Below are 15,234 nucleotides of genomic sequence, written 5' to 3' on the forward strand. Positions count from 1 at the left end.
TTCTATTATCACAAGAAGGGTGAATAAAATACAATAAGATATTTTAAGAGAGACCACATTCACATAACTTTTTATGTTGTTATAACAGTTATAATTATTGTTGTTAGTCTCTTACTTTTCCTAATTTATAAATTAAACTTTGTGATAAGTAGGTATGTATAAGAAAAAATAGTATGTATAGGGGTTAGTACTATCCTGGTTTCAGGCACCCACTGGAGGTCTTAGAACATGTCTCTCATAGGTAACGAGAGGAGAACTACTGTTTTTATTTTTTTTCAGAATCAATTTAATGCAACAAATATCTATTGAGTGTCAGTTATGAGCTCAGTTCTGTGAAGCCATGAGGAAGAATGAGAATCTCAGTTGCTAGGAGCCTCAGCTAAGGGAAGTGTGACAGGAATCCAATCATCCACATTATATTGATTTTGCCATTTGTGGAAAACCTGATGATTTTTGCTTGGAATTGAGATTCATTTTATGTAAGATATGGTGAACAGGAGAGGCTTTGAGTATGGGAATGTCTAAGAGTTTCTCGTCTTAGAGAATTCAGTTCCCAGGAGTCCTGTCTTTTTTCATAATAACTTCTTCTAAGACTTGTAATGCCCATAGACTTTCTCCAGGCATCATTCTCTCTAATTAAAGCTCCCCTGAGTCACTGAAAGTTTTTAGAACTAGAATGTTGAGAGAGAGAGGGTGAGAGATCATAAAAACAACTCAGCTTGATGGGGGGTATAGCTCAGGGGTAGAGCATTTGACTGCAGATCAAGAGGTCCCTGGTTCAAGTCCAGGTACCCCCTCTCCACTCCTCTTGTTGCTTACAAAGAATATGGATCGACTGTTATCTTTTGTTGCTCATACCTGGTTGAATAATAATGTCCCTTCTGTATATGCCAGACATCATTCTAGGTTCTTTACATTAATTAGCTCCTCTGCTTCCTGCCAAAATTTAAAAGATACCTATTATTAACATTTCCACTTTATAGGAGGAGATTGAGAAGTGGAAATGCTCAGTAAATTGGCTCAAGGTCAAAAAACCACAAGAGCAGGTCTAGGATTTGAACTCAGATCATACACTCTCATTGACTTCATTATACGACTCGTACTTTTCTCCTAGTGGTAAAAGCTTTGTGACAAAATTCCACTTAGCAATGGTCCCAAGGTGCTAGGACTGTCCTTTGAGTTTTAGGACCTTTCGACTGCAAGGCCAACCCAGGAACTTGGTGACTGTGCCCACACTTTGTAGTACCCTGGGGTAAGTCAAGGAATAGAGTCTTTATTCACAAAACATTGCTAGGAGTAAACTTGAACTGGCCTGAAATTTAGGGAACTGCATTCTTTTCCTGCTCTAAAGTTTAAGGAATTTCTATCCCCCTTCCTTTTATTTCTTCCATCCCTGCACACTACTACTTAGGTGGCTTCCTTCAGGACTCAGGCATGGGTCAGAGGTCAGACAGTCTAGGCCTAACTCCTGCCCACAGCACAGGCCCTGCTATATCTTTAGATCAGCTTGAACAACATACACTGAGCACCTACTCTGTGCCAGAGCTGTGCAAAGCGTGAGCCCAGAGGTGAATAAGACATAGCCCATGGCCTCCGTGTACTCTCGACCAGGAAGTAGGTCTATAAAATACGAAATCAGAGTCATGTAAGCTGTACCAACCTGTTCCAGCTTCAGCAATGCAGAGGAGGCAGTGATTGCTTCTGTTTAGAGGAGAGGAAGTTAAGGGAGGCTTTCTGAGAGGAGCTGATGGCAAATCAGGGTTCCAAAGATGAATAATATCTCATTGGATGGAGCGTGGAGCGAAGTTTGGGGTATGGGGAGTGGTGGTTGAGTTCTAGGCAGAGAAAACGACGCAGGCAAAGGCTGGAGCCTGAGAGAAGCAGTTGGAGGCAGCTACAGCACAACATGGGTTAGGAGGAGTGTCAGAAGCTGAAGCTGAAGCTGAAGCTGAAGAGGCAGATAGGGATCCAAATGTAAGAACTTAGCAAGTCGTGTTAAGAGACTTGGAATTTTTTGTGAAGGCCTTTAAAGGGGAGTGACCTAGATAGATAGACTTTGTTTTAAAATGGGCTGCTCTGGAAGCAGCATGGGGATGGATGTGAGGGGTGGAGGCCCCGAAGCCATTTAGGAGGGGGTGACTCTGCCAATGTAGGGCTAGGGATGGGTCTAAGTGATGTCACAGCTAAAATCAACAGTTTTTAAACTCTGGAGATTAACTGAAACTGGTCAAGAAAGAGAGGGTGGGAGAAGCCCAGAGTTGAGTTATGTTTTGACCAAATGATTGAGTACACAGTGGTGTCACCAATTCAGACAGGGAGGAGGCTATCCTGATGATTGGTCAGGTGCAGCTCTCAGTCCTGAGCCTGCCCTGGAATGCCAGCCCCTCCACCTCCTAGCTGTGTGACCGCTTTGTGCAGCAGTTTCCTTACGGGCAAATCAGTATGCTCATAACAACAATACCTATTTTATGGGATTTTTGTAATGATTCAATAGAGTTATGAGTAAAATTTTAGTGCTGTGCCCAGCACATAGCAAGCATCCAATAAATATAAGCTGTTATTATTACAACAGAGCAAAATAGGAGGAGATGCAGGCTTGGGCAGGAAGAGGACGTTTATTTTTGGGTGTACTAGGTTTGAAATCTGGGGTTCCTGTAAGGAACCTCAGAGTGGAGAGGCTGGAAGTGAGTGTCTGAGGGCCTCAGAGAACTTGTGAACCTGGGCTCTGGCTGCGGTTTGCTCCTCAGCTCCAGGGCAGCTGATAGACCTGATCAGAGAGAATTGGTTGTAACGATGATTTCCTTGACCTTTCTTCTCAATCATGTATATACACAAGATTAAAAGTCCTCAGATTACAACTCAGGGAAATAGGAATTAGAGATGTTTAAAGGTGAATTTTGCACTTTGGAACATCCAGTTTTTTTTTTTTCTTTAACTAAAATGACACAGTTCATCTTGGACTCAGTCCCCTTTGAAAATCTAATGAAAATATGCACAATATACAATACATGCACATACACAATGTTTGCCTATAATTTTAGTGTTGTACATGAACCTCTGAGGTCCATTCGTGGATACCCAGATAAGATGCCCTTCATGTCCAATACTCCTTGGTGGCTCATAATAGTTAAAGCATTCACCAATGTGCCTGGAGGTTTATGGGCAGTTGGTGGTGTGTTTTAAAAGCTTTAGAATTAAACTTGGAATATAGCACTGAGCTTTAGGTGCTGGGAAGAAAATTAACATACAGGCGCTGGGAAAAGCAGTAGGTGGAGTAGCTAGAAGAGAATTGGGAATGAATTTAAATCCGGGAGGAATCTCAGCTTCAAAGGTATTTACGAAGAATGATGTAACTCATAATAGTGGAATAAGTATTTATAGGATGCTTATTCCCATCAGGGGGTATAGCTCAGTGGTAGAGCATTTGACTGCAGATCAAGAGGTCCCTGGTTCAAATCCAGGTGCCCCCTGAATGCTGTTTTGCAACTCTTGGCCACCTCATTAAAGTATTGCATCTAGGGTGAGGCCAACAAGGTAGGTGTATAGGGCTCAAAATTTAAGGAGATTCTCACTCTCAGGTTCATGTAAGCACCTTGGCTCATTAATTCTTTCACAGCAGAGCTGCGTATTCACATAAACTCACCCTTTCTCCAACATGAACACAGGCAAACACAGCCACACACCTAGAGACCTATAGACACACACCCGCAGACCAGATACCACCAACCACGTACATACACAGACCAGTACTCACTCCATCCCACAGACATAACAGCAGACAAAAATTCACATATATACACACGTGCTTTCTCACATCTACTTTAAATTCTTCTTTCCTATATATTCAATTTTATTAATCAGACCTTTTCTATTTTCCTTTCTTCAAATTTTTCATCTTCTACTAATTTTAAATTTTCAGAAGAGTTGTAAAAATGGTATAGAGAAGCCCCGTATGCTCTTCCCACAGCTTCTTCTAATGTTAACATCTCGCATAACCATGGCATATTTACCAAAACTATGAAATAAACATCTGTGCAATGCTATTAACCAATACACAGACTTCATTCAGATCTCACCAGTTTTTTCACTGATATCTCTTTTCTGTTCTAGGATTCAGTTCAGGATACCAGGTTGTACTGAGTTATAATGTCTCCTTAGTTTCCTTTAATCTCTGAGAATTTCTCAGTCTTTCTGTGTGTGTGTGTGTGTGTGTGTGTGTGTGTGTGTGTAACCATAAGACTTTTTTGCAAGTCCTGGTCAGATATTTTGTAGAATGCCCCTCACTTTGGGTTTGTCTGATATTTTCTCACAATGAGATTGAGGTTATGGATTTTAGGGGAAAATACCACAAAGGAATTGTGCCTTTGTCACGGTTTAAGGGATGGAAGAAAAATACTGCAACAATTTAAGAGTCTGCTACATTGTAAAATTTTTAAGGGTTCAGTACCTGAGGCTTCTCAGGTTATGCCTTCTAAAAGGAGAGACACCATATATCACTTGATGGGTTTCTTTGGATTTCGATGGCAATGTATTTGGATATGCTTCTCTGGTATATTAACTAGATAACCATAATCCATAAGATTGTCAATTTTTTTGTGTGTCCCAGAGCAAGAAAAAGATTTGCACTCAGTTCAGGCTGTGGGGAAAGCTGTTCCTCCAGGTGCCTATTTTGATTTAGTATTGGAGGTACAAATGGCAACCTTTTCTTTGTTTACATAGCACATTGAATTTACCTCTCTTTTATGTTATTACATGGTGTATTGTAAAGATTTATATGTCCATGTGTCAGTCAGGCTAATCTTGGCTATACTGTGGCAACAACCGTGAAATCTCAAGAGCTCACCATGATAAAGGTTGTATCTTATCCATGCAAGATCTGATGCAGGTCCGGTGGCCCTCGTCCCTCTTGTAGCTACGTCATCTAGTAAAATGTGGCATCTATGGCCATCGTTCCAGGGGTAGAGAGAGTTGGGGAGTCACACCAGTCCATAGCTGCCTTAGCCCAGAAGTGACACGCATCATTTCTTCTCACAGTTCTTTGAACAGAATTAGTTACAAGGCCCCAGTTTCATTGCAATTGAGGCTCAAAAAGTAAGGAAGCATTTGGACACTGAGTACTAATTTTCTCTGCCATAAACTGTCTTAACCACTCCAATGTGGTCCCTTAGATGATGGCAATTCTTTCGATTCTTCTTGTAATTACCAGTGACTGACAAGTAGCTTGCCCATAGTAGGGGCTCAAAAAATATTTAGTGAACAACAGCTGTTGGCTAATTGCATAAATGAATAAATGAATGATATGAGTATATAAACAAAATATATTTTTAAGTTATTTGGAAACTGATTTGATTATAAGGCAAGAGTTATACTTCTCATGTTTAAAAAGCAGCTTATTTCTGCTTTTCTAGACAATCTTTTAAAAGATGACCCTTTATTAAAGAAGAGAACTTGTCTATGCCCATCAAATAAAACACAGAATAATAATTTTTTTACCAGTTTGTTTAAAAAATAAATGTTTGCTACTCTGCCTCTCTTTCTAAAACTGTCCACATGGCATATACCCATTATAAAATCAAAATATTTTTATCGGATAGACCTTTAAACATATATCAAAGAATATAGGAGGGAATAAAATTTGGTAGAATCTCCACCACTGTCTTTTTTTTTTAACTCTTGTTTTTTTTATATGCGCTTGTGTTTGTACATGTAAATACATATTTTATGTGAGTATATGTGTAAATATTTATTTCACAAAAATGTATTAGGCAAATCTTAGGCAACATCTCAGATCCTCTTGGCCTTGACTTTTTCTGAGGCCCTCGGCCAGCTTGTCTACCCTGACCGCCACTGGGATGACCAAGTGTGTACGGACTCCATCGGCTTCTCCCAGGCAGCACCCTGCAGTCCCCTCTCTCCTACCTATGCCGGATGCCCCTACTGTTGGGATCCTCTTGCTTTTGAAGTGTGAGAGGCCCTGAGACCCAGTTGGTGCCTCCACAGGCAGACTCTGGACGTGTCGAGGAGTTCGTGCACCGAGGAGTCCTTTCACCAGTGAGACGCAGAGCTGAGGGCTGACGTCTTCTCCTCCCTCCCTCAGGACAGATTGTCATGGAATTCAACAGTTCATGCATGTTCTAAGAGAGAGCTTATAAGTTTAAACAATCAATCGCACTAATTACCAAATGATGGCCAGCTTGGAAATGCAACTTTGCCCTCACTAAACCTTCTTTCTCTGCCTCACTACCTTTCACTCCAGCTCCCTGGCATAGCGCTTTTCGAAAACTAACAACACAGAAGCTTTGGTCTTGCCTTATTCTAATTGCCAGAGTTTATTCTACATCTGTTTATGGCGAGCTGGAAGTGCCAGAGAATTAATGGCCCCTGGGGGCACCCCTCAAACGATGACTGACGGAAGTTGCTGTTTAAACACCCCAGATTCCTTATCCCTTCCTGGCATAACTCTGAGCCGGGATGGTTTTACCTTGGCTCCGGACTTCCAGTGAGATTAAGCTGGTTTTCGTCAGTAGTCACTTTCATGACAATGCAACTTTCATTGGCTGCCTTCCCTATGTCTCGCTTCCTCTCTCCTTTACCAGTGTGACCTACAGTCACCAAATAAGCTACTGACCTTGAATTAGCGTCTGCTTCTGTGGGAACCCAACCTAAGACAGCCTAAGACACAATTTTTGAAATTTATAAACTGAATTTTTTCATTTAACAATATAACCTGTATATAATGTTAAATATTCTAAAACCTTTCTAAAACATACGCATTTGAAATGCTGCGTGGCATGTATCATATGGATTACATAAATAATATGCTGGACATTTCTGTTGTTCCCAATGTTTCTATCCAACTTTAATTAACTCAGTGCTAATCAGACTCAGATAGGCTTTGTCTCTCGGGTCAGAACTGCAAATAAATAAACCACAAATGAGTCATTTTTCACATAATAAAAAAGAAATAAATCAACATCAACTTGGAGAATTCCCCTGACTTCTATTTGATGTTTTTGAAGGTTGCCATATAGAAGGGTTCTTAGAGGAAAATCAAAGGAACCTTATTTATTTTAAAAGGAAATAAATAGCATCTACAATTTCGTTAAAAAAGGTACCAACTCTATTATCTTTGAAAAGAAATGACAGCTAAAGCTCATTATGTGGTACTTTTTGCTACCTGATAGAGTTTGTTTATGGCAGGGGAAATTGGGCTTCCTGCTTACAAAGGTCTCTCTCTCTCTCACCCTCTCCCTCTCCCCCTCCCCCTCCTCCCCTCCCCCTCCTTCTCTTCCTCCCCTTCCCCCTCCCCTTCTCTCTCCCTCTCATCTTTTCCTTTCACTTTCTCTGTTTTACAGAAGGATAACTTCTAAAATTTTATTCTTGCTCCCTAAATGATTTTGAGCCCATTAACTAACTCTGTAATCTCTGGGTTCTTTACATTTGTACATTGGGGATAGTAATAGTGATCCCTTTACTGTGATGTCAGAACTGTATAATATAATATCAATGAGTACATATTAACTGCTCAATAAATGATAGCAATTATTTCACCGTTACTTTATTTTCAGTGGTGAAAGACGTAGCACAGAACAGAACAGGGTGGAACTTAAGAAATATAAAAAGGGCATGAGGTAGGACATGCAGATATCTAATTAGATTCAGAGAACATGAATGGTTCTCTGCACAAAGATGCCTCCACTACACATTTTTCCTGCTCACATGGACTGAGTCCCAACGTCCTGTATAATTCCAGCCCTTTTACCTAGTTTAGTGCTTCTCAAAGTGCACTAAGAGCATCAGCAACACCTGGGAACTGGTAAGAAATGCAGATGATCAGATTCTCCTTTGGCTTTAGAATTAGAATCTCTGAGCAGGGTGGGCCCAGTAGTCTGTATTTGTAAAAGCTACTGAGGCACATTAAGGTTTGAAAAACCCTGATCTAGCTTGAGCCTTTAACCTGGCCTGCCCAGTCCCTGCTCCCATTGCTGCCCTGGCGGCCCTGCCTGATTCAGGTTCCTCTTCTTCCAGCCTTCATCCTGAGATGTTACAATTTGTTCTGTCTCAGTTATGTACTCTCTTCTAGCTCTGATTTTGACTCCTCATCTTTTGCATTATACCAATCTGCCACATGGTGTGATTTCTATTTGTCCCTTGGTCCCTGTGTCTGGTGGCTCCAGACAACTCATCTGGTGCAGTTGAGCCCCTGGAACCTTAGTCTGCCTGGAGCCAGACCAGGAAGCCAACATTTCCACCAGGTTTTGACCCATGCAGGAGGACTGGCCAATTACTATCCAAACTTTGACGCTAATTCCTGCCCCAGGCTCTGCATCAATGGGACTCCAAGTTAAGGGACATAGCAGAACCTTTGAATTCATAGCTCTGCCTCTAGGACTCAGGCAATCGTGTAGTTTCTCTTGAATGGACTACCTTAATTTCCATATTTGAGCTCCTGTCTTGGTCCTGGCTCAGTGCTCCGTGTCTTCTGGAGCTCAAGTCCTACCTGCCTCTTACTGCTCTTAGTGTCTGGAGTCTTGTTCTTCTCAGCATGTTAGTTATCTATTGCTGCAATGAAAAATTACCCCAACACTTATTGACTTAACATCCTGATAAACATTTGTTGTCTCACATAGTTTCTGAAGGATGGGAATTCAGGAACAACTTGGGTAGGTGGTGGTGACTCAGGATTTCTCATGAGGTTGAGGTCAAGGTATGGAATGGTTGAAGGCTTGACTACCAATGGACATGCCGCTTTCAAGGTGGCTCACTTCCATGCCTGGCAAACCAATGCTGGCCGTTGACGAGCACCCTCAGCTCTTTGCCGTCTAGTCTTCTCTGTAGGACTGCTTTAGTGTCCTCATGAGGTGGCAGCCAGCTTCTCCAGCAATGAATGCTCTGGGAGAGAGTAAAGCATACTTTGTAAGATCTATTACCTGAAGTCATAAAACCTCATTTCTGTCACATTTTATTTGTTAGAAGCAAGTCTCTAAGGTTAGTTCAATCGAGGGAAGGGGAATTAGGCTGTACTATCTGAAGGGAGGAGTGTCAAAGGTTTCTGGGCCTATTTTAAAACCACCACAGGTCGGTTTTGGAGAAAGCTTCCTGCCACATACCACCCAATTTCTAAGATGCTCTGCCGGCCCATTCTGGCAGATTCCAAATGCTGACCTTTGTCTTTGGCCAGGTGTCACATACCACCCACTAGATGGAGAGCCCTTTTTATCTATTTCCAGTGTTCAGTCTAGGTTGATATTGATATTCAAGAGGTCTTTTCTCTTTAAAATGATGATTCAGTCATTTATTGAGCACCTCCTACATGAATTGATAACTGGTACATTGATCATCCCCTAATTGCTTGGTGAGTCTGCTTGTCCTAACATAACCAAAGCCTTTGTCAATAAGAGATTAATTTGAGTTTTTGTATGTTAACCAGGCTCAGAGCTGTCACATGAATATATACAGTTCAAACATGATACAAAGCTGCTTAGCTGGGAGGGTGAATAGTGGCTGAAATGCAGCCCACACTCCACTAGCCAAGTTAGCTTAGACCACCTGTGCCTTAAAGACAGGCAGTCTTTTTCCAATGAGCACGTGCCATTGATTTGCTGAGCATTAAATCCTCACGGATAATTTTCAGAGAGGTGTGTATGGGCTAGCAGTGGCCCTGATTGAGTGTATTTCTGTTGCATGCAACAGAAACCCAACTCAAACTAGTTTTAGGAAAACAGGAATTTAAATGAAAAATCTAGGTTTCAACTTTGGGTGTAAATGTGGCTGGATCCAGAACACCAAGTTATGTTACCAGGAATCTCTTTCTCTCCTTTTCTTGGATTCGCTTTCTCCATTAACATCTCAGGAAGATTCTCTCCAAGTTGACCCAAGTTTACTTCCTTCCCTTATAGCCACCCCAGGACAAAAGGAAAATTTCTGGTTTTTCTAGTCCTGTGATTAAATCTCATTGGCCTGTTTCTGAGCTGGTCATGCAGTAATAGCCATAGAATTTCTCTGATATGAACATTTCTAGAGCTGAGGAGTTGGTCCGCCCCATTCAAACCACACTAAGATCAGGAGTAGGGTTATCTTAAAAAAAAAAAAAAAAAAAAAGGATTCTTTTACCATAAAAAATTAAAAATAGATCTTGGATTAAAAGCAATACATAACTGCTACATCTAAATTCACATTTTGGTATGACTAGTTGTCATAGAGTCAAATTATACAAAGGGAATTGAGAGATGATAAAGGAAAAGTGTGGGTTTAACTTTAATCCTGGGGCATTTCACAGATTACCCTTGCGTTGCTTACAGGTTCCCTTCTCAGGGAATTGAGAAGTAATCACATGGCTCAGCTTAGCCTGTCAATGTCAGCAACATAACTGGGGTCTCTTACGTAGCCTCTGGATTTTATCTCATTCCATTTTGTTTTCCATCTAGTTCTCGGTCAGGGCTCCTTGTAGTGTACTGCAACTTGGATTTGAAGAATATTCACGGTATGTTTTGGATGTGTCCTGCGTTGATGTCACTGGCTTTTTCTTTCTAATTCTTATGCTGCTTCACTTCTGAGTTTGTTTCTGAGGAGCAGGAGCTGATGTCTACAGACCCTTCTGTAGAGAGCCCAAAGAGCATACTTCTCAAACACAGGAGGTGTGTTGACTCACCTGAGAAAGAGCCAGGTAAGAGCTTAGAACTCGAGTGATCTAAGAAATGCCATTTGGTTGTGCTACTGCTCAGAATCCAAAGGTTTGATTGCAAGGCAGAAAACAATCACTTGAGTTTATCCTATTTTGGACATTTGCTTTGGGATGATCCATTTTTGGTTGAGGGCCTGAAGGCAGTCAATTGGATTTCCTTCTCTACAATGAGTGGTTAAGAAATGATTTTCAAAGGGACTGTTTATGGTTCTTTTGGGAAGGGCTTCCTTTTTTCTTGCAAGCCTTGAACCTGAAAGTATGCAAAGGCTATAGAGCTTTTTTTTTTTTTTTTTTTTTGCTAAATAAAACCCATAAGCTTTAGTCCATTCTGCCGATGAAGCTGCTAGTGCAGAGGAAGTTAGACCTGAGAAATGGAGAGAAAAACCCAAGACCTCCTTATACGGTTCAGCCCTTAGAGCAAGTCACACCAGAATCTAGATAACGCCTAGATTTTTCAGTTACGATATTCATAAAATCCCCTATTTGTTGTGTTGTCTATCACCTGCAAGCAAATGCATCCTGAGGTATCATGCTCCAATGTTTTCAGAGATCCAGTAAGGCCTGGGTTTTACTCTTCATAACCAAAGCCTAATTTTCTTACACACAAAACCCTGAGATCGGAATTCCAGTTAGTCCCTCCACCTTTCTGCACTTGTTTCTCTCTTTATAAATCTATAATAATAATTCATGCCACCCATCACTTTTGGGGGTTGAGGACTAATTAGAACACTTGTGAAATTCTTTGTTTTTACTAAGTGTTAGCAAAAGAGAACTGTTCATTAATATCTATTACTTTTGATTTTTTTTTTGCCTTTAAAAAACACTTCTGAAAAATAAAACTTATCTTTTCTTTAAAAAAAAGACCAATTATTAGGTTCACTTTCGAAGGCGTAAATGACTAGACTAAAAGTACCCCTCTCTGTGGGGGATTCAGGGCCAAACTGCCTCTCTCATTCATGTTCCCTCACTTTTCTTCCCTGATATTTCTAAGTTCTCAACTTTGAGGTTTTCAGTACTGGAAAGAAATGCAGTAAATTAGAAAACTCCAATGCCAGTGAGATGTTAACCTGACTGTTTTGAATCTAAGTTTATCACTAACTGGTATCATTTTGAGAAAACGTTCCTTTGATTTGTATACGTAAAGTAGGTTTATTATTCACACAATTAACCATACGATACAGACACGAGAGAAGAAAAAAATGATGAAAATGTTTGGGGAAGAAAGAAGAGAGATAGGAGGGGGGCAGAAGAGGGAAGGCAGTGACAAGAATCGAGGTAACAACTATACTTGGGTCAACGTGTGATGGTGGTGTCAAGCTTCCGTAAGTTAATAGAATATTGATAGGATTGCCAGATTTAGCAAATAAAAATACAAGACACTCAGTTGAATTTGAATTTTAGGTAAATAATTTTTTAGGATGTCCCATTTAAATATTGCATGGCAATCCTTAAATGTAAGAATGTGAGGGTTTTTCTTTTCTAGGGTCAATGGATTGTCTTGCTTGCATTCTGGAACCCATAGTTGAGACTGACTCCAGCTCATATCTTGGGATCAAATCCATAGAGTTTTACTATAAGTTCTTGAAATTCTGAGCTCTTCCTTGCTTCAACAGATGACTTTAGCAATTGAAGTGCTTTCATATTCTTTCTATCTGAGCAGTATGATTGTTTCTTTCTTTCTTTTTTTTTTTTTTTTAAAAAAAACCTTTTTTATTATGAAAAAAATTTCAAATACACACAAAAGTGGAGAGAATTATAATAAACTTCCATTACCAAGTTTGAAGAGTTGTCAATGTTTTGCCAATCTTGTTTCATGTCTTTTCTTCCATCCCCTTCATTATGCAAGAGTGTTTTAAAGAAAATTCCAAACTTCATGTCATCCTTACATACTGTTTCTTTTTTAATTTTATGTTTTATTTTCTTCTGTCCTTAAGCATATTTACTTAAAATTGCTAAGATCCTACTTTTCACCTCTGTGTCCCTTTCTATAAAATATAAAATAATCATTTCTTCCTTCACAAGATAATAGTCCTTTGTTTTCTTCCTCAAAGCATCCCTATAGTTCACAACTTTCTCCTAACTCTGGTAGCCTATTTTGGCCTCAAGGGATCTGTTGCACATTGTGCTGAGGGGTCAGTGGATGGGTGGGAGGAGTAGTGGAGAGTGGGAATGAGGGAGTAGGGGGTGAGGATGGGGGCGAGGGTTCTCAAATTTTGGCTTCCTTTCAAACTTCCTTCCTATAAGAAATACTAATCTTGTCTCTCTTTACTTCTAACTTTATGCATCATGCAAGTCTAGACTTTTTAGGGTAACTATTGGGTCCTCTGATTTACCCTAAGATCAGAAGTAGGTTTGAAGATACTGAGAGCATCAGGGTAGAAGACAATGGCTTTCAAACCTCAGTATGCATAGTAAAAACTTTTTGGTTATATGAAACTGAAGAAGAATCCTTATTCTGTGATCTTGGGCAAGTTACTTAACCTCTCAGATTTAGCGTCCTCATCTGTGATCAACAAATGTTCACTCCTTCTCCTGTGCCAATAATGACCTGTTGCTTTGAAGAACAAAACCTCACCTTTCCTTCATGTTGTTTTGTTAGTGGCTAACCGGAAGTGGTTTTGCCTATATTCACCTTTCAGAATTCAGTTGCATTTCTCATGTAGAGCTTTGGGTAAACAAAAATAAATGTTGGACTCAGAAGATTGTACTCCAGTCTTGAAGAGAGGGAATGATGAAGAGATATCTCTAGTGCATTCATTCAGCAAAGGCCTATTGAACACCTATGGTTACTAAAAATTCCCCAAGTTTAGCTGCTTACCACTTGAAAGCCAATACTCTAGAGACAGATGTTGGGTGGAGAGGAAAGCTTGCTTTATTCAGGAAGCCAGCAGTCTGGGAAAATGGCAGAGAAATGTCTAAAGACTGTCTCCAAAGTTCTGGTTCAAGCAAAGGAGTTTTAAAGGAAAGGAGGGAAAGAGGAACTCCAGGGAACCGAGAGAGAAGTTTGCTTCTTTAGTGATAGATGATGCTTCTTCACATCAGACTCTTGGGCACCAGCAGTCATAGCTACCTTGGAGACATTCTTCCCTCCTGTAAACCAAACTCGTAAATTCTCCTTGAGACCCTAAAGTTATTGCCTCCTGCTTGTCAAAGAAACAGTACATCATTATACAAAATTATAACAATACACAAAATTATACTGTGAGAACAAAAGGAGTTGAGCAAGAATAGTTAACATGTGAACAAAGGCCTAATTAAGAGTTAAATTATTTAATTCTAGTGATATGGGAAATGTAAAGAAATCTAAGATGGCTACTCCGTCCTGGAGGAATTTTTCCAACCTCCTCTTCTTGGAACCCTACCTTTCCCACTCGTGCAAAACAAAAGACTGCCAAGTATGCGGAAGTAATCAATGTATAAATCTACCTTCCTGCCTTTGTTTGAGGCTCAGACTCTGGAGAGTGACTCCTCTGAGCCCCACAGCGTAAATAAACTTCCTTTGATTTTTAGTTTGCTGAGTGCCGCTTGGTTCTTCTGGGCTCACGGCCAAAGTCCATAACACTAGCTGCCAAAGTTGCTAGGGGCATTAAAATTACAAGGGGCATGACTACACTACTATGTGCCAGCCAGTTAGACTGGATCATTCATTGTCCTTAGGGAATTTTGGATTCTAGTGGGGTGAGTAAAAGGGAATGATCTTGGTGGGGCCTTAATAAGAAAAATACAACGAGGAGTCAGTCAAATAATAATTTATATTATTCTCTCACAGTTTCGGAGGCCAGAAGTCCAAAATCAGTTTCTTTGGGCTAAAGGCAAGACGCTAGCAAGGCCATGTTCTTTTTGGAGACTTTAGGGGAAAATCTGTCTCCTTGTTTTTTCCAGCTTCTAGAGCTGCATCCCTTGGCTCATGGCTCCTTCCTCCATCTTCAAAACCACCGGTGTAGTACCTTTAAATCTTTCTCTCATCACCTCACCTTCTTCTGTTGAATCAATAACTGGAGATAGTTTGTGAGCAACAAAGAATATAGGTGCAGGGTGGAAGATGATCCAGGGAGGATGGGAAAAATGTCTAAAAACTGTGATTACAATCTGCCACAGGTGTTCTGTGAAGTTGTGTGGTCATGCAGCAAAAATGAGAAACATTTATTGGAAGGTTTTCACATGCCAGCTGTTTTATAGGCATTTCTCCTTTAATTCTCACAATAACCCCTTGAAGGAGGTACTGTTTTACACATAGAAAAATTTAAGGCTCAAAGTTCACCTTACCCAAGATCACAGAGTTAGTAAGTAAGAACACCAGGATTACTAGTATTAAAAAATAAAACTCGACTGAGTAAATTTGAAGACTAATTGGCTTCGTTAAGTAAATCATGAATTGGGTAGCATTCCATCTAGCAAGTAGATTGGTCCTGTGAGGGGTTGTACAAAATGGAAGGCTTTCATAGGCAGAAGAGTGGGGTGAGGGAGTTATTAACAAAAGAAAAGAAAGGATTATTTTTATACCAGGACATCTCCTTTTGGGGCGAAGGGAATGGCAAGGGATTTTTTTC

At 40.3% G+C, this 15,234-nt stretch overlaps 2 non-coding genes across 2 annotated transcripts; both read left to right on the plus strand.

The window, feature by feature from the left end:
* The first annotated feature begins 725 nt into the window (after positions 1–725).
* On the plus strand, positions 726–797 carry TRNAC-GCA. Its single transcript has one exon. It is a non-coding gene; the product is annotated as a tRNA-Cys (tRNA).
* A 2,601-nt stretch (positions 798–3,398) lies between these two features.
* On the plus strand, positions 3,399–3,470 carry TRNAC-GCA. Its single transcript has one exon. It is a non-coding gene; the product is annotated as a tRNA-Cys (tRNA).
* Positions 3,471–15,234: the final 11,764 nt, after the last annotated feature.

This window comes from Rousettus aegyptiacus, unplaced genomic scaffold (assembly GCF_014176215.1).
Source record: "Rousettus aegyptiacus isolate mRouAeg1 unplaced genomic scaffold, mRouAeg1.p scaffold_m13_p_4, whole genome shotgun sequence".
Taxonomy (NCBI): domain Eukaryota; kingdom Metazoa; phylum Chordata; class Mammalia; order Chiroptera; family Pteropodidae; genus Rousettus; species Rousettus aegyptiacus.